Source organism: Nicotiana tabacum, chromosome 3 (assembly GCF_000715075.1).
Source record: "Nicotiana tabacum cultivar K326 chromosome 3, ASM71507v2, whole genome shotgun sequence".
In the NCBI taxonomy this organism is placed as follows: domain Eukaryota; kingdom Viridiplantae; phylum Streptophyta; class Magnoliopsida; order Solanales; family Solanaceae; genus Nicotiana; species Nicotiana tabacum.
Window position 1 is genome coordinate 69,657,046 of NC_134082.1, and position 23,005 is coordinate 69,680,050.

Consider the following 23,005-nt stretch of genomic DNA (forward strand, 5'->3'; position numbering starts at 1 on the left):
TGATTCGAGTCAGAAACCCTAGTATTTGGGGTTTTTTGGCAAGCTTGACTTTGTGTTTGGATTAGGGTTCCATTCAGAACCCTGACTCTCTTTCAGACTCATTCTGAGTCTGTGAACCTAACCTTCTTGGGTACTCTGATTTCTTGCTAGTTTTACACCGACTCTCTCTTGTCTCACATATCTGTATGCTTTTTATATGACAAATTATCTTCTTTCAAAAGTCCTTTTGCCAGCTTGTGATTGATTCCGAGTTCCTTTTTTAAAAGGTTTGATTGTATGTTGTTGATTTTCTTTAAATTAAACCCTTCTCACCTTTTTCTGGTTGGATTCATTCACACTAAGATTCGAATCCTAATTTTACTGGCTGGTTGATTGATTGTCTTTCCTTGTTTGACCTAAACCGTGTACTACTAAATTATTTCCTTAAATAGGTTTCTGTGTATTTTCCCCTGTTATATTGCCTCAGAAAAGATTGTTTAAAACAAATCCTTTCCTTATTTATTTTGCCCGTTTGAATCAAATCCCTTAACCAAAGGGAAACAGCTTGTGATTGATTTCAAAACTATTCTTTTACCTTTTTTTTACTCACCTTCTGCACTATAAAAGGGACTGCTCTTTTGCACTAAAGCAAGGGTTTTCACATGCTTTCATAGAATTTTCTGCTCAAAAACACAGGCTTTTACACATTCGAATTCTGAGTTCTTTCACAAAAAAAAATTCTACTCTCTTCTTCTACTTTGTGCTTTCTGAAACAATTTTGAGCTCTCTCTCTAAAACTCTCAAGTGTTCTGCTGAACTTAAGTATGCTCTTGTTGTGTTTGCTTGCCGTGATTTCTCTATTGTTCTGCTTGTTCTTACTTTGCAACTGGTACGTCATTCTTAGTTGAATAATGCTTCTTCATTATGTGTTTACTTCCTAGTCTGTTATGTTCTTCTTTACTATGTTTCTGCAACTGTGTTGTGCTTTTCTTATCTGAACTCCCTTTCCCTTTTCCCCTTTGTATGTGAGTATAGTTCAAGCCATAACAGCACTTTGATATTGCTATCTATGACTCTAAACTGGGTTCTTTGAACCTCCTAAGTCAATCAATTCCCACTCCCTTCTCCCCTTTATGTGCTTGAGCCTGGACCTGAGTCTGGTGGTGTCCTAATCACCATCCAGACCTAGGTTTGACCCTCAAGGGTCTGCTCCTAACTTGTTTGACCAAACAAATGGTCAGGGGTGTGCCAGTCTGCACCTGTGGCTGGGTATGACCACCATTTGTTATGGCTCCCCAATTCCTTTTCACTTTGCACTTACTCCTAGCTCTAAGTTCTGCCCTCTCTTGCAAGCCATGCTTTGGGACCCTTGAGCTCCCACTGAACTTGGATGCCTGAGGGCTCCTGAGTGCAAGTAATGCCGGGAATCCTTGAGATTCCTTGGAACTTTGAAACACTTTGGATAAAGAGAAGTCTTTGGAAATCCGGAATTGGTTAATCACTTGTTATTGTACATTAAGATTGAATTAGGCTGCTCGGATCTAGCTATTAGTTTTTAATGTATTTATTTTCTTTCTTTTGGTCTGATTTGTATAAAGAATTTGGGGAATATAGTATAAAGAATTTTTGTTTCTACCCTTACTGATTTGTATAAAGAATTTGGGGAATATAGTAAAAGGGTGTGGGAGGGGTTTTACATTCTTGCATCAGTAAGGGTAGAAACCATGCTTTAGGATTTTAATTTTTTTAGAAATCCTGCCTATAGGATTGTTCAATGTTTCTGATTCCACATCACTTAGAGACCATGCCTATAGGGTCAACGCTTCATTGTGCTACAAATCACATAGAAATCATGCCTATAGGACTTAACGTTCATGTAATCAATGCATATAGAGATCATGCCTATAAGGAATGCATATGCATTAGGCAAACTGTAGGGTTAATTAACACATTCATCTTTTACAAGTTCAATAATAGGTTTTAAAAATCAAAATAGATATCATGCCTATAGGATTTGCAGAAAACTCGTCTGATTCGCTTAAAGTAATAATGATCTATTAACTGGTCCTTAACGTCTTAATACAACAACGATTTCAGAAGTTTTAATTTTTTGACAAAAACTCTCTTGACTCAGTATGTTTTTAAATCCCTCAAATCGGCATCTTTTTCTGAAATAGTTTCTTTCTAAACATTCTTCCTAAACGTTTTACTCAGACCCTGTAATTGTCTTTTAAAACAATTGCAACTTACCCTTTCCTTAGATATTTCTATCTCTGAAACTCTTTCACAACCATTTCTGTGTTTTATTTTTACTGCAATCTATACTTTCTTTTCAAAATTCCTCTGCATTAGACTACTTTTTCCTGAAACCAGTACCTTTTAAATCACTCGCTCAAAATACCTTAATTTCTAACAGTTGGATCCAAGTTTCCTAATGCAGACTTTCTATCTAAACATATGGGTTGAACCAGTCCGTTCGCTATTTAAGTTTAATTTAAAGACCAAATCAGTATGTACCAAGACATGCTAAATTAAGTGTTTGTTTGATTAAGGGGTTTACTTGAGCCTTACCTATTTGTTTTGTTCATCCTTATATTTGTTACTTGTTTTGTATGTCGCAATTAGAATTTTAACCTCTGAACTCCATATATGCCTATATCCCTTTCCTTTCCCTTTAGGATTAGAAGTCCTGATACCCCGGGACTGATAGGTTGGGACGGGTACTAGCATGCAATAAGTAAACGAGACTGATCACGTATAAATAGGTTTAGGAAAATAGTAGATGAAACATGCTTAGGGTTCAAACAAAGTCCAGTAAAGGTAAGCAAGGAGCAAAAGCTCAGTAAAAATACAGTAGAGGAACATACGAGATAGATATGTAAAGCATGCTTATAGAACCCAGTAGAGGGAAGAACAGAACACAAAAATAGAAGAACATGCATCGTATGGCAAACATAATAACACAAGAGAAAAACTCATAAGAACGTGGTACAAATAGATTCACGCAAAGAAAAGAAGAAGAAGAAGAGTCAGAAGTTATTTTGAGATTTTTTTGAAAATCCTAAATTGAAAGCGAACTAATTTTGAAAAGAAAATTGGGGAAAAGCTTTAAAACGTTGAATATAGCACGGATTCACCACAGACCTAAGTAAATAAAAGAGGAAGGAACCTCGAATAGCTTTAGGGTTTCTCTGAAACCCTAGAAATGAGAAGGCTTGGAAAAGGTCCGGTCTTGAGTTAGAGATGGCCATGGCTAGGCTTCTAAAGCTCGAATACGTCGGAGCAAGGCCAGAGAGGCCATAGAACCACAGATCTGAGAAGATCTGAACGAACGCCGTTGAGGTCAAACCTCGAAATCTCGAACACCCATGGCTTAGGTGTGAAGGAAGGTGAGCACAGGTCGTCCACGGCCTGAAAAGCCATGGACTCCGGCGAGATAATGGTCGGAGAAGACGAGGGAGGCGATTAGGGTTTCGAGTGCTTGAGAGCATTTTGAGAGAGAAAAGGTTTCAGAGGCGGCTCTCTAAGAGAAATGAGGGTTAGGGTTTGGGGGTTGGTAGAATTAAAAAGGAAAGGGTCGTTTGTGGTCGTTGATCAAAATGATCAACGACCTAGATTAAAAGGATTTCCGGGCGGGTTGGATTAAACGGGTCAAGGGGCTAGGTTTAAATGAATTGGGTTGGTCCAATTGAGTTCGAAATTGGGCTGATTTCAGGCTGAAATTGAAATGGAATTTGGGTTATAATTGAAATGAATTGAGGCTACAATTGAAATAGCCAATTTTTCCTTTTATTATTTTATAAAAATAGTAAAAATGTTTTAAAAGTAAATTAAAGGCACTGAGTCAACTAATAATATATAAATATTAATTCAAAAATATTGGGATCAATTTTGTAATTATAAAATGCTATTAAATCTTAAAGAGGCTAGTATTGCAATTATATGCAATTTGGCTTTAAAAATACCAAACGAATTTGTAAAGAATATGCAAAAATCATGCTGGATATGTTTTGGTGTAAATATGAGAATAAAATAAATGTTTCTCCAAAATGGCAAGCTTTGGGAACAATTATTAGATTTTATGGTGTAAAAATAGGCCATAAATTGGTTTAAAAATCATTAAAATGCCAAAACCTTTTGGTGTGCTTATATATGCACATATATGTTATTTTGGAAGTTTTTTGGGTATAAAAATATATAGGAAAAAATTGGATATCAACAGTTGGTCTATCTCATAATTCAGAGAGGAAGTCAAGAATCAAGCCTCCTCTGGTTGTACTTTTTAACTTTTTCTGATGTGATTTTGTTCATTTTGGCTTGTAATAATTTGTAATAAATACTTGGGGCTGGTTATGATTGCTATATTTCCGCATATTCAAATACAAGTAGAATTTATGCCTATAGGACTGCTATATTTCTGCATATTCAAATACATGTAGAAATTATGCCTATAGGACTGCTATATTTCTGCATATTCAAATACATATAGAAATCATGCCTATAGGATGTTCTAAATTCTGCATATTCAAATACATATAGAAATCATGCCTATAGGTCTAGTCTAATTCTGCATATTCAAACTTCATATAGAAATCATGCCTATAGGGTACTTTCAACTTCTGCATATTCAAACTACATATAGATACCATGTCTATAAGGCTTCTGCATTTCGACACCACGTCTATGAGGTTTTAAAATCAACAATGTATAGAAAGCATGCCTATAGGAGTTTCTAATTGAATCTGATCTGCTTCACTCAATGTCAGATCTAAAAATCAGTAATTATCAGTTGCAAAACTTGTAATCAATTCATTTAAATTCGGCCTCTCTTTTAATAATCTAAGTCCTTAACTAGTTTAACAAGTATGCATATAGGATTGCAAACAGTTCATTTTTGAGTTTCTACTGTCTCATCACCGTCTGAATTCAGTAGATATCATGCCTATAGGATCCCGTCTAAACACTTAGACAAGCCTTAGGGTAATAACTATAAACTAAATCTGCTTCTGTTAATTATTACAACCAACAGGCAGGCCTGATTCAGACTTCTTATCTGAGTTATGCAATAGACTAAAACTGCCTCAACAATCTCACCTCCCTCGTCTTTAATGCTTTAAAATCAGACCTAAGCAGTATGTGTAAGACATGCTACTTTATGTGTTTGTTTGAGGAGGTATAATTGAGCCTATATGCTTATGTGTTTTCCCTTTTTATATGCAATATGTGTTTTTGTATGTCGCCTTTGAATTTTTACCTTTGAAACTACAAATAAGCCTAATATTCCTCCTTTTAGGATTAGTAGTCCTAAGTGCCTCCGGGACTGATAGGCTTGGGATGGGTAATAGCATGTAATAAGTAATCGAGACCATTCCGCAGTTTAAATACCTTAACAGGGTGGGAAGGGTAGATATGGATATGATGACCACGCGATAATGTCACGTGTAGCCCCTTACTGACGAGTGATTACCGGATATTGTGTGGAGTGATCCATATTTTTAATAAACCTAGGAAGGACACCCCCTCCTCCATTTATTCTTTATTTCTTTCTTTTAGCATTTCAACTCCTTCTTTTGAAAATCAACTTTTCTAACCATTCTTTTTTGTTCATTTTCAAACCCTTATGTGAAACCCCCTCCTATTTGAGCATTATTTGTCTATATGTTAATTGCACCTCAATTCACAATAATTGTCTGGCCTGGAACACACTAGTGGATTTTGAGGGGTGCCTAACACCTTCCCCTTAGAATAATTTCAAGCCCTTACCCTATCTCTAGTTATTCAAATCGAACTCTTTTGGTGTCCTAATGCACCTTAAATCATTAGGTGGCGACTCTTCAAATGCAAACCCAGTTCTCAAAAGGAACGAGTTGTCCCTCCAAATGTCATAAACCCGATTCCGCGAGGAAAAAGGGGGCGCGACAGCATGGCAGCTCTGCTGGGGATCTTTAGGCTTTTACCATTTCAGACTACTATTGTAAATTTATGCTTCTTTACGCACAACTATTTGTTTATTTCTTTTAAGCATTCAATTTCCTCTTCGATTACAAAACTGACTTGTCTTTTTATTTCTTTCCTTTACTGCTTTCCTTCATTACCATTTTAAATTATGAAATTGTTATATTTACTGCTTTCTTAAACGTGCAAATATGTGACTACATGCCTTTAATTGTTGCATAATCATGCTCAACATCATATTCCACTCGTGCCAAACAAATACCATAGCAACGCTTATAATGAGTGGTTGCGCTCTTCCGATATTATCACCCCTAAATCCGAAAAAGGCATATTTGCGGTAAAACGAGTCGATTAACGGTGTAGTCAACGGTTCCGCGCCTTTCCCCTTTGCGTTGTCCGCTCAAGGGTACCAGTCTAAAACCCCATAGAAACCTTACTATGTTTAAAACTGTGCATACATCACGGTCAAACCTAGCCGAGTCAGTTATGTTGTTCGCATAATGACTTTTTAAGATAGGCTTGTCCAAAGTCCACTGGGTTTCCCTAAACCCAAACGGACATCACTACGTTCTGTGCATTTATTTGGAGAACTAAATGCTTTTTGCCGATTGTTGTTATTAAATAGTCGAGTCTGCTGGGGGTAATGGTCTTAACCCTTTTGTTTTGCAGAAAATGAAGAACGATGTCCCCAGCTTCGGTATGGTTAACACACCCTCACTCTTGCTAGACTGGTGGAAGAGTCTTCCATTGAATGACCAAATCAATGAGTGGAAGGAGAGGGCCGCCAAAGCCAGCGAAAAGTTGGAATATCTGGAATACAGTATGCTGGAGTTGGAAGGAAAAGTGAGGAAGAGAGTCACCGACTACCAAAACACTGAGGGAAACGAAGGAGAACACCTGGCAAAGGCATTTTTACTGGTGAACCTACGAAAACTGGAGGATTTGATTAACGAGAGCATTCAACCTGAGGAAGGTCCTTCTAGGACCAAATAAATAGAAGTTTTCTTTTGATTTATGAAATGTAATAAGGCCGATGGCCACTACTGACATTTTATTTCCTGTTATTTAGTGTCAATTTGGGATTCATCTACTTTTTATCAATAAAATGAGGTATTTAGCATTTTAAGTTCTCCAAATCAATTTGTCTCTAGGCCTACCTCGGGTACAAAGAGGTCCCCAAATTAGGACACAATTTACATTCTTGCACTATGTGTTTAAATATCGCAACATTTTCTTATAATCCACATTAACTTGTTACCTTTTTGTTTTTTCTTTTGTTTTATTATTCCCCTCCCCAAAGGTTAGTTCGTGCACTCTGGCAAAATCATCTTATTCCACGAGATCCAGGGTCCCTCCACCCACTCCTCCTCTTACTCCTGTCAAAAACAAGAACAAAAGGAAGATGGAAGATTCGAACAATGCCAGAAAGGAGAACTCAAATGAACGGGTAGAAGTCACTCATGGTCATGGTACTCAGGTTTCCAAAGAAAATGCATCCCAACTCAAACAAAAACTGCTGAAATTTCAAGAAGAACTTGGTCAGGTTCGGAATCTGACAAACCTGTCATTTTCCCTCACCGCTCTAGATGTCAATTTCCCCAATGCTCAGAACCCTACACTTCCACAAAATATCCCGAAGCCACAGAACCATTCCGCTCCTCACCACCACTGCAACACCTGTCATACTTCCAACAATACCTCACTATTCATCCCCGAACCCCAAAACTCTACAAATGACCACTTCCACACCCATCATAACACCCCCATCTATGTGGAGTCCATGCCACACTCCACCCAACCCATTTCAAGCACACCTGAGTCTGATGATAAAGACTTGCTCATCAGGAACCTGGCTGAAGAACATAAGAAATTGACTAAATGGATTCAAGGTGTTAAAGGAAGCAAGGGAATTGAGGGGTTGAACTATGAGAATCTTTGCATACAACCCAATGTCGAACTGCCCGAGGGGTACAAACCTCCTAAATTCGAGATGTTAGATGGTACAGGGGATCCAAGAGTACATTTGAGAACATACTGTGACAAACTGGTTAGAGTAGGGAAAGACGAGAGAATCCGCATAAAGCTTTTCATGAGGAGTCTGAAAGGAGATGCTCTATCTTGGTACATTAGACAAGATCCGAAGAAGTGGCCAAGTTGGGTAGGCATGGCGTCCGATTTTATGGATAGGTTCAGGTTCAACACGGAGAATGCGTCGGATGTGTTCTACCTTCAGAATCTAAAGAAGAAACCTACAGAAACATTCCGCGAGTATTATACTTGCTAGAGGTTTAAAGCTACTAAGGTCAGACCTGCCATAGAAGAGGAACAGATGAACAAATTCTTTGTCCAGGCTCAGGACCCGCAATATTATGAAAGGCTGATGATGATTGAGAGCCACAAATTTCTTACATTATCAAGCTAGGTGAAAGGATTGAAGAAGGTATCAAAAGTAGTATGGTTACGAACCTCGAGGCCTTGCAAGCAACAAATAAGGCCTTATAGTCCGACGGTGTGTCCAATAAAAAGGACGTAGGAGCCGTAATGGTGGGACAGAGAACCAAATCTCCCATCAAATACCAGACCTAACCAATGCCTCCACTCACATATCAGCCTACTCCAAACTACCAAACACCCTCACCCTCTTACCAAACTCCACCACCCACTTATCAATCATCTCCACCACCCATATATCAACCTACTTCACCCAGATATTCCCAACCCGCACATGTTTACCAAGCCTACAATGCTCAACCATCCTACCATCAATCACCTCCTACACGCCAAAACTTTCTTAGACCTCGACCAAATTTTGACCGCAGGCCTCCTAAACAGTATACATCCATTGCCGAACCCATTGACCAGCTGTACGAGAGACTAAAAGCTGCTGGTTATATCACCCCCATCCCTACTATAACTCCTGAGAACCCTTCGTAGTGGGTTAATCCAAACAAATCCTGTGCATACCAATCCGACATGAAAGGACACACCATCAACGAATGTCGTTCTCTGAAGGATAAGATCCAGGCTCTGATTGACAACAAAATTATTGTGGCAAAGAAACCTTCTTCGAATGTCCGCAACAACCCTCTGCCAGACCATAAGGGTGGGGGCGTTCACATGATTGAAATTGAGGATGATTGGGATCCCGAGGGGTCTATCGGGTTGATCGTAGAAGGTGATGACCCAAAGAAGCCAGTAGTTACTCTTAATCCAATCATGGTCCAGATTCAGACCTCGGGGAACACCGAGGTAAATATGTCTGTGCCACTTAAGTTTGAAACAACGTCATCTGCAAAGACACAAGCGCCAATTGAGGTCGAATTCGTATCTCTAACAAATGCACCTACACCATTCGAAGTTGCAGTTTTACCACCCAAGGGACATGCTTCGTTCGGGGTAAAGATATCCACGCCAATCCTAGTGGCGATGTCGACCGTGGCACCATTCCACACAAAGGCTATATCATGGGACTATACAGCTGAGGCAAGGAGGAAAGGCAAGGTTAGGTTCGAGGAAACTATTGCTGCACAAGGTATGACAAGAACTGGTACGGTCTATACCCCGGAACACCTAGACGAGTCAAGCAAGCAGGCCTCCAATCGATCGCCCATCATTGAGATGGGTCCAGACGATCTTTGGAGAAAGATACAGGCCAAGGAATACTCGGTCATCAATCAATTGAACAAAACACCGGCGTAGATCTCCATACTTGCTTTGCTACAAAATTTTGAGGCGCACAAGAATGCTCTGTTGAGGGTTCTAAGTGAAGAATACGTGCCAAGCAACATTACTGGTGGAGAAATGGCTAACATGGTCGGACAAATATTGGAAAGTTACAAAATTACTTTTCATGAGGATGAGCTACCACCTGAAGGGTTGGGTCACGACAAGGCACTGTACATCACTGTGCAATGCGAGGACTACTTTATCACCAGGATCTTGGTCGACGGGGGTTCTAGTCTCAACATTTGTCCACTGGTAACACTCAAAAAGTTGGGTAAGGGACTGCACGAGATAAAGGACAGAGCTATCAACGTGAAAGCTTTCGATGGTTCCCAAAGGTCCACCACTGGGGAGAGTAGTCTATGTTTGCAAATGGGGCCAACTTGGTTCGATGTTGATTTCCAAGTGATAGACGTACTAGCATCTTACAATCTACTATTGGGACGACCATGGATTCATGCTGCTGGGGCCTTAGCATCAACACTGCATCAGGCGGTAAAGTTTGAATGGAATCACCAGGAGGTGATCATTCATGGCTATGGTAGCAACCCTATATACAGTCGCCAGACCATTCCATCAATCAAAGGGAGAAAGAAGCTAGGTGGAGAGACTTACCATCACATTGAATGGGTGAATGTTGTTGACAAAGACAAATGGTGGGATAACAAGAGTGAGAGTATATTGAATTGGAGTGGGTACGAACCTGGCAAGGGGCTTGGCAAGAACCTCCAAGGAATCACTAAGCCCATAAAACTAAAGAAACATGGCACCACTTCCCGTCTGGGATATGAGTACACTTGGGAAGAATTTAACAACTGGACGCCACCATGGCATGGTCCTTACTATGTTGGAGCAGCCAATACCACATTTTGAGCAGACTTTCCAATTGGCCGATGTTATCTATGGGTCAGAAGAAGAGGAAGCACTGGCAGCTGTGAAAAACTTGTTCTTAGAGGATAATGACATGGATTGTTATGTTGTTCTTGAGGAGGAGGGGGAGAAAGGCCCTTCTATACAGGCCGTAAGAAGAGGAGCACACCTTAATAACTTGACCATCAGGACAACCAGGGCTCGACGAGCCTCGGGGTAGCAAGGCTAAAACAAGCACCGTTTTGATTTACTAAAAGATTTTTTATTTTTCGCATGTTTTCAATTCCTGCAATAAGATCTCCAATGTTCAAAACAATTATTATGCAATTTATCAAAGCATTTTGACTTTTCTTATAAATCGACACTTATTACTATTATTTTCTCTCATTACTTTACTTGTACAATATTACTATTACTTATCTTGATGAACCAATGACTGTGACATGCAACGAGACAACGCAACAAACGGACATAGATTCAGAGGAAGATGACACACTAGAAAAGATTGTTAAGGAAGTTGAGAATTTTGAGAACAGGTCTAAGTCCAACCTGGATGAAACAGAAGTTGTTAACATGGGAGATGTAGAAAACATCAAAGAAACACGAATCAACGTCTACTTATCACCGTCAGAAAAGAAGGAATACACGGAATTTCCAAGGGAATATGAGGACATATTCGCTTGGTCGTATGATGACATGACTGGCCTGAGTACGTCTATTGTAGCTCATAAGCTTCCAACTGATCCAACATGCCCATCGGTAAAGTAAAAGTTCAGGAAATTTAAGCCTGATATAAGTCTGAAAATCAAGGAAGAAGTCACCAAGCAGGTCAAAGTTAAGGTTCTCAGGGTAGTGGAATATCCAACATGGTTAGCCAATGTCGTGCCAGTACCAAAGAAGGACGGGAAGGTTAGAGTCTGTGTCGACTACCGGGATCTCAACTGGGCCAGTCCGAAAGATGACTTCCCCTTGCTAAACATACACATCCTAATTGACAATTGCGCCAAGCATGAGTTGCAATCATTTGAATTTTTTTTTGTTGGGTATCATTAGATCTGGATGGATGAAGAAGATGCTGAGAGAACAACGTTAATTACGCTGTGGGGAATGTACTGTTACAAGATGATGCCATTTGGGTTAAAGAATGCGGGGGCCACCTACATGAGGGCCATGACTACCATTTTCCATGATATGATACACAAGCATATAAAGGTGTACGTAGATGATGTTATTGTCAAGTCCAAGAAATCCACTGATCACATGGAAGATTTGAGGAAAATTTTCAACAGACTGCAAAGGTACAACCTGAAACTGAATCCCACAAAATGTACATTCGGCGTTCCTACCGGAAAACTACTTGGGTTTATTGTGAGTCGCCGAGGAAGAAAACTAGATCCATCAAAGGTCAAAGCTATTCAAGAATAGCCACCGCCAAAGAACAAGAAGGGCGTGATGAGTTTCTTGGGGAGACTCAATTACATCAATCGGTTCATAGCACAATCTATAGTTATCTGTGAGCCGATCTTTAAGATGTTGAAGAAGGACGCTGCTACCAAATGGACTAATGACTGCCAAAAATCTTTCGACCGAATCAAGGAGTACCTATTAACACCACCGGTTTTGGTCCCGCCCAAGCCAGGTAGACCTCTATTACTCTACCTTGCAGTATTGGATGAAGCGTTTGGTTGTGTTCTGGGACAGCATGATGAAACAGGGAGGAAAGAGTAGGCCATTTAATACCTTAGTAAGAAGTTCACCCCGTACGAGGCCCTATATTCTCTATTAGAGCGCACCTATTGTGCTTTGACTGGGGTAGCTTAGAAGCTGAGGCACTACTTCTGTGCTTACACTACATATCTCATATCAAGGATGGATCCTTTGAAGTATATCTTTTAGAAGCCCATGCCCACTGGCAAGCTAGCCAAGTGGCAAATCCTATTGTGTGAATTTGTCATTGTCTACATGACTCAGAAGGCAATCAAGGGATAGGCACTAGCAGATCACCTTGCTGAAAATCCCGTGGATGGAGAGTACGAACCCCTAAAAACGTACTTTCCCAATGAAGAGGTATCGTTCATAAGAGAAGACATTGCAAAATCCTATGATGGTTGGAGAATGTTTTTCGATGGAGCAGCAAATTTCAAAGGAGTTGGCATAGGAGCAGTCCTAGTATCGGAAATCGGTCAGCATTACCCGGTGTCTGCCAAACTCAGATTCTCGTGCACCAACAACATGGCCGAATACGAAGCTTGCATCTTAGGGCTCAAGATGGCCATCGACATGAACATTCATGAATTGTTAGTGATTGGAGATTCAGACTTGCTTATACATCAGCTCCGAGAAGAGTGGGCAACCAAGAACTCCAAGATACTCCCATATTTGCAACATGTACAGGAATTGAGAAAGAGGTTCACAAAGACGGAATTCCAACATGTTCCTAGAGTCTATAATGAATTCGCTGATGCATTGGCTACCCTATCATCCATGATACAACATCCAGACAAGAACTTCATTGATCCCATTCAAGTAAATATCCATGATCAACCAGCTTATTGTTCCCATGTTGAAGAAGAAGCAGACGGGAAGCCTTGGTTTCATGATATCAAGGAATATTTGGCAAAAGGTGAATACCCAGAACTTGTAAATCCTACTCAGAAACGCACACTTCGGAGGTTGTCCAATAATTTCTTTCATAGTGGAGGAATCCTATATAGGAGGACTCTTGATTTGGGATTACTAAGGTGTGTCAACGCAAAGGAAGCATCGAAGCTACTAGAGGAAATTCACGCTGGGACCTGCGGTCCACATATGAATGGCTTTGTCATAGCAAAGAAGATACTCCGAGCTGGTCACTTTTGGATGACTATGGAGACGGACTGCATCCAGTATGTCCGGAAATGCCACCGCTGCCAGATACATGCAGACATGATAAAGGTACCTCCGAATGAGCTTAATGCAACAAGCTCGCCATGGTCGTTCACCGCCTGGGGAATGGATATTATTGGACCAATGGAGCCTGCCGCTTCCAATGGGCACAAATTCATCCTGGTAGCGATCGACTATTTCACCAAATGGGTCGAAGCGGCATCTTACAGAGCAGTAACTAAGAAAGTCATAGCAGACTTTGTCCGTGACCGCATTGTTTGTCGATTTTGAATTCCAGAGTCAATCATCACTGATAGTGGCTCCAACCTCAATAGTGACTTGATGAAAGCTATGTGTGAAACCTTCAAAATCAGACACAAGAATTCCACAACCTATAGGCCACAGATGAATGGAGATATAGAGGCCACCATCAAGAATATCAAGAAGATACTAAGGAAAATGATATAGAAGCATAAGCAGTGGCACGAAAAGTTATCATTTGCTCTACTGGGGTATCACACCACAATCCGCATATCAATTGGGGCAACCCTCTATATGCTGGTTTATGGTACAGAAGCCGTCATTCCCACCGAGGTGGAAATTCCTTCATTAAGAATCATACAGGAAGCAGAGCTAGACGATGTAGAATGGGTGAAGAATTGTTACGAGCAGCTAGCTCTTATAAATATAAAGAGAATGAATGCAGTTTGCCTTGGTCAGCTTTATCAGAACAGGATGTCCAGAGCCTTCAACAAAAGAGTCAAGCCGAGACAGTTCACATCGGGGCAGTTGGTGTTAAAGAAAATTCTCTCGTATCAAGATGAAGCCAAAGGGAAGTTCTCTCCCAACTGGCAAGGTCCGTACATGGTTCACCGGGTTCTAACAGGAGGAGCCCTCATACTAGTAGAAATGGATGGAGATGTCTGGCCAAAGCCAATCAACTCAGATACGGTCAAGCGTTACTCTATATAGTCTTTATGCTCTCCTATATGATGTATTTGTACTACGCCTGACTTGATTCCCATTTAATAGGGGATACGTAGGCAGCCCTGGGTTCAGTCATAATTCAATAAAATTTTCATTCCCCCCCCCCAATTGGAAACTGGGGCAGAATTTTGAGGAGGACCCTCAAAATTCCGGAGTAATTTCAGCCAATCGTCGCGAACAACAATCAGAAACATCAACCCATTAAACTGGGGCAAAATTTTAAGGAGGACCCTCAAAATTCTGTAGCAAGAAAGATTGCAATGTCTTGAACTACGTCACAGTCGTCGGTTCATCTAAAAACTATCTTAATTATATACCTATGTCATATCTTTTACAAATTCGTGCATGTTTATTACTAAAATTGCTTTATGTAGCAACCTACCCCAATAATACATACAGTATCACCAGATCAAAGCCGAGCAAGTCAAGTAGAGCCAGCGAGAATACGAACTAACCTTCTCCCCTTTGCAAAATTCATGATTTATCTTTGGATGCAGACACTTGGATTACGAAAGCATCAGCCATGCTATACACTCCCGAGACAAACACTATTCAGGAATACAATTCTCAGAACTATTGTACTTACCAACATTTGCTATCCACGCACGCTGGCGATGTTCCGTGTGGCACAATGTCCCCAACAGTCACAATAACGCAATCTGCTATCAGCTAAGAAAGCTTTATTACCATTTGCTATTTTTACTTTTGCATAAGGCTACCATTCTGCCTTTCGAGACTAAGCGCTGTCTCCATCTGCATTTTCTGCATTGCATAAGGCTACCATTCTTCCTTCCGAGACTAAGCTCTGTCTCCATCTACATTCTTGCATTGCATGAGGCTACTATTCTGCCTTTTGAGACTAAGCTCTGTCTCCATCTGCATTCTTGCATTGCATAACGCTACCATTCTACCTTCCGAGATTAAGCTCTACCTCTATCTGCACTTTTGCATTGCATGAGGCTACCATTCTGCCTTCCGAAACTAAGCTCTGTCTCCATCTGCATTTCTATATTGCATAAGGATACCATTCTGCATTCCGAGACTAAGCTCTGTCTCCATCTGCATTCTTTCATTGCATAAGGCTACCATTCTGCCTTCCGAGGTTAAGCTCTACCTCCATATGCATTCTTGCATTGCATAAGGCTACCATTCTGCCTTCCGAGGTTAAGCTCTACCTCCATCTGCACTCTTGCATTTCATAATGCTACCATTATGCCTTCCGAGGTTAAGCTCTACCTCCATACCGCATTTGCATGGCTGAAAGACCACCACCTCTACATTTGCATGGCCGAAAGATCGCCGCCTTATTTACATTTGCATGGCTGAAAGATCGCCGCCTTATTTACACTTGCATGGCTGATAGATCGCCGACTAATGCATTTCATGGGCTGAATGATAGCCACCTACTACTCCAGTTCAACAGCCCCATCAAATTTCAACCATTCACTCCGTCCTAAATACTACATCCGTGCTTGAAAGTCTCCATCGGCATGCTCCGCCGATGGATCTTGAACTACATATGGCCTGATTCCTGTAAAACCAGGGATATGTAGGCAGCTCGAAAGCCAGAGCACGGCCTAAGCCTCCTCGAAACATTTTGTTCGGTCAAAATTGGCCATCATATCTTTACCCGACAACTCTTTCATCCTTCCCGGGTAAAGAGGGGCAGCTGTTGACACCCCATTTTTTCTTGTATATTTTAATATGCAAAATACTTTCAAAATAGAACATGTATGCATATATAAGTATGTCCAAACATTTTATTATTATTCCTTAATTTTTAAATCAATTTATTGCCCTATTTTATCAAGAAAAACCCAATAATTATCTCTAAAATTATCATTTTTGATGATTCATTGGATTCTCATATTTATACTAAAATATAGCTACCATAATTTTTGCATATTTTTACAAATTTATTTAGTATTTTTAAAACTAAATTGCATATAATTGCAATATTGGCCTCTTTTAAGATTTAATTGTAATTATATCTATAAATTTGACTCCATTATTTTTCATTTGATAATTATGTATTTTCAATCATTTTAGTACTTTTAATTTATTTCCAGAAATTATTTTACTATTTGTTATAAAATAAATAAGGAAAAATGACTATTTAAATGTTAGCCCATTTGCATTTCAATTTTAGCCAGATATGAACCTCTAATTAGACCCAACTAAGGCCCAATTACCCTGACCCAAGTCCTAATCTACCCTACCCACGACCTTTTTAAATAACCTGCCCGGATCCCCTTTTTGTCCCAGCCGTTGATCGCTTAGATCAACGGCTCACATTTGCCCCTTCCTTTTTTAACCCGAACTAACCCCTAAACCTAATCATTTCTCATCTATGGCCACCCTTGAATTACCCCTTCTCCCAATTCTCTCTCAAACTCCTCTCAGACCCTAGCCACCTCCCTCCGCTTCCACCCTAAAATCGCCAGAATCCATGGCTTCCAAAGCCATTAAAGGCCCGTACCTTCCTCCTACAACTCCTACATGCTCGACTATTATGGTCTCAAGACCAGACCTTGAAGAAATTTGGTCCAGACCTTGGTTTATTTCAGTGCCATACTATCTCCGGTCATCTTCAACCTTGCTCCGGCCAGCCATGGTTATTCAAGCCTGATCTTGACTTCTCCTGCTTAGATCAATGACTTTCCAAGCCTTTCTCACCTTCTGGGTTCTTCTGGAACCCTAACCTTCGAGGTTAGATCCGTTGTAGATCTGTGTAGATCTGTGTTTTCTATAAGCTTTTAAACGTTTCTCAAAGTTTCTTTTAAAACTCTACTTTTGAAACCTCTTTACCTTTTCCGATTTAGGGTTTTTGTTAAATTATTTTGAAGCATTTCTGATTTTTAACATTTTCTACTGTGTTCTTTATGTTGTTATTCTACTATAGTGCACATGTTAAAAGTCTTAGTGCCATTTAAGGTTTCTGAATATATTTTCATGTTAGTATTTGTTCGATTGCTTGTTTTTCATCTCTATGACTCGATTGATGGTAAAACCCTACAACTTTGGGTTCATTCGAGTCCGGAGACTATTTGCTATGTGATTTGCTGGTTCCTCATCTCTGAACTTGTTTGGTTTCAAAACCCTAATTTTTGGACCTATTCGAGTTTCTGAAGTTGTTTCATCTATTACTCGACTGTGTTTCGAAATCTTTGTTTCAACTTGTATTGCTTTATGTGATCATTGGAACTGGACTACAGTTTTCAGAAAGGCTTTCTACTTGACCTTTTGCATGCTTAAGATACTCTCCCCTTTCTCTATTACTAATGTTGGTGAAATTGACCTATGTGACTGTTATGCGATTATTCTTTTTGCCATGAGTTCAGCCTCGCATGCCTAATGTTTATGCACTCTTTTATATGTTAAATTTCCCTCTCAAAATAACCATTAATTGTGGACTGATTTCAAACCTCTTTGTGTAATTCTGATTGCACTCTTGTAATTGATACTTTCCTTGTTGTATTGATTTCCCTGTCACTTGGCCCTATTTGAATACTTTACTTTGAACTTTCGACCCCTACCTTTTCTACTCAATTTGAGTAATCCCCTTACCTTGATTACATTTGCATTGGATTCTTACAAACCTTTCCTTGATTAGAGTCTAACGAACCTAGCCTCTATTACCTACTGTGTACTTGAGATACTTCCTTATTGGTCATATTCAGCCTTATGTGATTTCTTTCCTTATTTAGCAATTGCATGTTACCGTTTGATTTTAACTCCTTAATTAAAGGAAATCCTTCATACTGATTTAATTTTTAATTGGTACATAGTTCCATAATTACTGCTAAACAATGATTCTTGCCTTATTTTCTACCTATTTTCAAACTATAAATACCTTGCTCTTTCATTAACACAGACACACGGACACTAAGTTTTCTGAACTCACACTCACACTCAAAAAACATTCTCTCTTGTTACTAGTATTATGGCCTGCCTTCAAAGTTCTGCTACCTGCTTTTACTGTATTTTGCTTCTTTGAACTGGTATGTTCTGGTTAAATTTTCAGTCTCACAACAATGTGTTTACTTAATGCTTTTACCCTCTTGTCTGCCTATTGATGGTGTTCAGTTCAATACTTATTTTAGCTTGCTATAGTTTCCTTTATGCCTGTTCTAAATTTATTATGAATCACAAACCCCCAACCCCAATGTGTTTGATGATATGGTTTGTTTGAGGCATGACAGTACTGAATATTATTGTCCATGACTCAAGCTTGATCCCTGGGATCCTAACCTCTATGATTCTCTGCTGCTATATGTTCTGGTAGGCTTGTAGGCATGCCAGCATCTCCATTGCTGTGCATGCCCAAAGCTGACCCCCCTTTGCAACTTCCCAACCCCCTGAACCCTTTTGTGTAAATTTATCAACTTGCTTGTGGCTGTTTCCCTCTCCTTTATCCCCTTAGAACTCTGTTTCTGCACTTTCACACTCTCTTAGACTTTAAGTTTTTCCCCCCTTTTGTGAGCCTTGCTTTGGGACCCATTGAGCTCCCTATAAACTTGGACACTTGAGGGCTGGCCCTTCCACACCGCACTTGTCCCCATTCTGATGATACAATTTGGGTGTGAGCACTGCCCGGAGTCCCATTGAGGCTCTTAGGGAACTCTGACACACTCAAATTGAGAAAGGCTTTGGATCAATGGTCTTTTGAGCTGGTCTAGCTCATAACTCAGAGAGGAAGTCAAGAATCAGGCCTCCTCTGGTTGTGCTTTTTTTACTTTTTCTAATGTGATTTTGTTCATTTTGGCTTGTAATAATTTGTAATAAATACTTGGGGCTGGTTAGTGAAAAGGGTGGGTAACTATGTATGCAAAAGGGGTAGAAATTATGCCTATAGGACCGCTATATGTCTACATATTCAAATACATGTAGAAATTATGCCTATAGGATTGCTATATTTCAGCATATTCAAATACATATAGAAATCTTGCCTATAAGAATGTTCAAAATTCTACATATTCAAATACATATAGAAATCATGCCTATAGGTCTAGTCTAATTCTGCATATTCAAACTTCATATAGAAATCATACCTATAGGGTACTTTTAACTTCTGCATATTCAAATTACATATAGATACCATGTCTATAAGGCTTCTGCATTTCGGCACCACGTCTATGAGGTTTTAAAATCAATAATGTGTAGAAAGCATGCCTATAGGAGTTTCTAATTGAATCTGATCTGCTTCACTTAATGTCAAATCTAAAAATCAGTAATCATCAGTTGCAGAACTTGTAATCAATTCGTTTAAATTTTGCCTCTCTTTTAATAATCTGAGTCCTTAACTAGTTTAACAAGTATGCATATAAGATTGCAAACAGTTCATTTTTGAGTTTCTACTATCTCATCACCTTCTGAATTCAGTAGATATCATGCCTATAGGACCCCGTCTAAACACTTAGGCAAGCCTTAGGGTAATAACTAAAAACTGAATCTGCCTCTGTTAATTATTACAACCAGCAGGAAGGTCTGATTCAGACTTCTTATCTGAGTTATGCAATAGACTAAAACTGCCTCAACAATCTCATCTCCCTCGTCTTTAATGCTTTAAAATCAAACCTAAGCAGTATGTGTAAGACATGCTACTTTATGTGTTTGTTTGAGGAGGTATAATTGAGCCTATATGCTTATGTATTTTCCCTTTTTATATGCAATATGTGTTTTTGTATGTCGCCTTAGAATTTTTACCTTTGAAACTACAAATAAGCCTAATATCCCACTTTTTAGGATTATTAGTCCTAAGTGCCTCCGGGACTGATATGATTGGGACGGGTAATTGTATGCAATAAGTAATCAAGACCATTCTGCACCTTAAATACCTTAACGGGGTGGGAAGGGTAGATATGGATACGATGACCACGCGATAATGTCATGTGTAGCCCCTCACTGAGGAGTGATTACCGGACATTGTGTGGGGTGATCCATATTTTTAATAAACCTAGGACCCCCCTCCATTTATTCTTTATTTCTTTCTTTTAGCATTTCAACTCCTTCTTTTAAAAATCAACTTTTCTAACCGTTCTTTTTTGTTCATTTTTAGACCCTTCTATGAAACCCCTCATATTTGAGCCTTATTTGTCTATATGTTAATTGCACCTCAATTCACAATAATTGTCTGGCCGGGAACCACACAAGTGGATTCTGAGGGGTGCCTAACACCTTCCCCTTAGAATAATTTCAAGCCCTTACCCTATCTCTGGTTATTCAAATCGAACTCTTTTGGTGTCCTAATGCACCTTAAATCATTAGGTGGCGACTTTTCAAATGCAAACCCAGTTCCCAAAAGGAACGAGTTGTCCCTTCAAATGTCATAAACCCAATTCCGCAAGGAAAAAGGGGGCGCGACACCAGGGGCTTTGACCTTTGGAAGAGGTGAAGTAGGCAAAGGCAGACGAACATGATGCTTGGTCCCTTCTGTCCGATGCCGAGGATAGAGAGAAAGAGGTCGACGGGCCATAGTCCCCGAGGGGGACATAGATTAGGCTTTCCCTTTCTGTATAGTGCTTTCAGAGAACTTTGTAAATAAAGCTTGTATTCTCTCGCATACATGTATAAAACGAAGCCTCGTGGTTTTGTTTTTCATGCATTTCCTTTTTCCTTGATATTTGTTAGTCATTAGCCGGATACATTAGTCTTTGGCTTAAAAGGAATCCTTAGATTCGTAGCATGGCCCCGGGGCTCATTGGGCTGGCCCGTAGGCTCTTACATGCTTTGGTCGGTACGACCTTTTAGTATAAGCCGGCGTTTGAGCTCTTACGCTTTTGCCCTTAGGCATATTTAGTTAACTGTTTTGGGTTCAATCTCCGAGTCGGGTTTCGACTCGAGCTCATTTGCCCCTCAAGTTTTTGAATTTAAAACTGGTCCTTAGGCTCTTACGCGTTTTGGTCGGTATGACCTTTTATATGGGCTGGCGGCAGTGGCTCTGACGCATTGGGTCGGTACGACCTTTTATTAGGGTTGGTGACAGTGGCTCTTACGCATTGAGTCGGTATGACCTCTAGCAGGTTTTATTTTTCCCTCGTTAAGGACTTTTGAAGTTGTGTTTGCCCAACTCTTCGAAGGTTTGATAAAAACCTCGATTGTGAGCCGTTATATGGCAATGATTGAGCACTTTGGGAGGTTTGGCTCAGTGGCTGAGTATCTCGAAGGCAATAGTTTGAGCTAACATGGTCGAAGCTCTTTATCCTGATGTCGAGGGTGGCCTGTTTAACCGGTTCTTCTCAAAGTATATTCAAAGTAATTGAAGGCCTGTGATTTTATAGCGACGGTCGGGCATCCTTGAGTCGTATTAGTTTAGCTAGTATAGCCTTGTGACTGTAGTCATTATGTTTGGATGGAGCATTTAAGTTCCCGAGTGAGGTAGTTTCGGCATCTATATCGAGGGTATGCCTTTTTAGGGGTCTTACAAGTTCGATATATAGCCTTAACTTTAAGATCGGGATTATGCCTTTCGTAATGTCTTACAAAATTTACATGCCTTTGAGGTCTTACAGTTTTTTTAACTTGGTACAAGTATGGTTCATGCCTTGCTCGAGGTCTTACAGATATTGTTCACTTGGTAGAAGTGTGGTTCATGCGTTGCTTGAGGTCTTACAGTTATTGTTGTTACCTTAGGTAGGTCTTACGAGACCGAGGCTGCCCACATGTGGTCTTATGGCCTTGGGTTTTGATAAGCCGATGGGGGTGGCGATTGGCGGCAGTCCCCGAGTAATCGAAAGCTTCTTGGCTCGGAAGCCGTTATTTGTAAACTTGGTACTGCCTCACTAAGGCTTACGATTTCAGAGTTTTCGAACCAAAGGTCATGTGGTCTTGAGTTCTTGACGCCAGTCCCCGAGTGTTCGGGACATTTTTGGCTTTAGGCTCGTTTTGTGATCTTTCTGTTACCTCATCGGGGGCTTACGAGTTTGAAGCTCCGACACTGGGGTCACACGGCTTCGAGTTTTGATAAGTCGATGGAGGTGACTATTAGCGGCAGTCCCCGAGTCATCAAAAATTCCCTAGCTCGGGAGCCGTTTCTTGTAAACTTGGTGTTGCCTCATCAAGGGCTTATAAGGTTGGAGTTTCCGACCCGGAGATTATATTAGCGCTAGTCCCGGAGTGTTCTGGACGTTTTTGGCTCTGGAGCCATTTTTGCAAAAATAGCAGACTCTTTTGAAGTGTAAAATGCTTTGATGGAAAGTATTCTTCGATTACTTGGTACAAGTATACATGTTTTCACTGTAAGGGGCCCGGTTGTTCTATACGGGCATAGTTCATTCGACCGTTTGGCTCGGTACATCATTTTCCTATCGAGACCCCATTTAGCGCATCTTGGCTTCTCCGAGTAAGTGACCTTCCAGGGGGATGCCCCCTATTATTGGAGGTTGATTGCAAAAGAAACCTTGAATACTTGTTGAGTCTCCCTTAGGTAGCATATAGATGTTTCCTCGTTAAAAACCTTGCCGGTAAAACGCTTCTTGGGATAAAAACCCGGTCGAAGGAAAAGAGTGCAACATATGCTTTTGGGACCTAAGGCCTTCGAGTTGGAAAGAGCTTCGACTGTTTCGATCGGATACTTGCGTTCAGGTTAGTATAAAATGTAACTGAAAAAGGGGGATGACCATACCCT